The following is a 1,580-nucleotide window of genomic DNA, read 5'->3' as shown; positions in this document are numbered from 1 at the left end:
ATATATTTTTTCCTAATTCTTTATTGGTCATTGAAGTAGAAAACAATTTACATTTTATGCAAATCAATTAAGGCATTCTGCAGGTTTTTTATGTAATGTTTTATGAAAAGAATTTGAATTGACAGCAACCATAAAGAAGAGAATTCTCCATATAATAGGCATTTGCAATATTTAAGTACTGAATCTAACAGAATTTGAAAAAAAAAGCATTATTGTTTCTTAAGTAGAGTCTTTCTCTACCCACTTTCCACTACAGAAGTACAAATCTGAATGGCAATTAATTTGCTTCTTTCTCATTTCACAGTATTTATATTGAATAATATAAACATATATTTTTATCTAACATCTTGTTGCATGTAAATATCTCACCATTTCAGGGCAAGGCAGCTGGATTTGAGTGGAAGTATGCCATTTTTTTTTATTATTATTTATGTATGTATAGGATATAGATTAGTGTGTGCTTGGAACAAAAGGCATATTTGTTCATTGTTTTTGCATTTCAGTTATATGTTTAACTTAAATTCATACTTCGTGAAAATTATATGACAATGGATACATGAAACATGTTATGCTTTTTTTCCTCTAAAAATTTCTCACATATTCCCTTAGCTGTTCTGTCTACCAATAGTTCTTTCTAACTTTCTCTAAGAGTCTGCATTTTATTGTGTTCTTCCTAAACTTTCTCATATATGGATGTATTAAATGTGAGTTTTTAAAAATTTCTCTGTGGAATGCCATAATTATGCCAATATTTCCGGGTCACAAATTTCGACAGTTGCATGCAAGGTGGCTGCCATTTCTTTCTTCTTTCTATCATTTTATATTTGTCTTAATATGCATTCTTACTAACAAAAGTGCTCCTTTTTCTTCTATTGGATGGCTGTACTTTTCCTTAGCCCTTGATTTGTCACCATTATCTGCTCAAAAACCTTCCCCAGACTGTTCATCTCTTCATTTAGTTCTTGCTATGCACCTGAAAATATAACATGTATAATTCAGAGAATACAGCCTTTAAAACTTAAAAAGTTAAAATCTGATTTCAATATTTATAATCTTTATAATCTTGAACTATTACTTTTAGTATAAAACCATATACTTCAAAACTTACATGAATGCATATACATATAAATTACTTATATAAACTATTCACATACATATGTGAATATACACATTAAAAATTACCACATCTTGAAATCATCCAATTGGTGGTACAGAAGTTTAAGATAGTACCGATATTATCCTAGAGGCTACTACATATTGTATAATGACTTTAGCATATCACAGACACTAATCACAGTATTTCTAAATAATAGTCTCTCTTTTGTTTCTTCTTCTTCTTAATCTTTATAAAGAAGAATGTGGATTTGAAAGAACTAAGGTAAAATAAAACTAAGTTAATCATTACCTTGGCAACAACTGAGAAATTAATTATATAGGAAAGCTTACTAATAGTCTTTCTCAAATGAGGAAAACTGATGTTTTATATGTGCTGATCTTAACTGAAATCGAACATTAAATAAGTATTTTAAAAATACTCCTATTGATGACAATTAAAAATATTAAAATTAGATAAAGGGTTA

Source organism: Pteropus vampyrus, unplaced genomic scaffold, assembly GCF_000151845.1.
Source record: "Pteropus vampyrus isolate Shadow unplaced genomic scaffold, Pvam_2.0 Scaffold21, whole genome shotgun sequence".
Classification (NCBI taxonomy): Eukaryota; Metazoa; Chordata; class Mammalia; order Chiroptera; family Pteropodidae; genus Pteropus; species Pteropus vampyrus.
Note: the sequence above shows the minus strand (reverse complement) of the source record.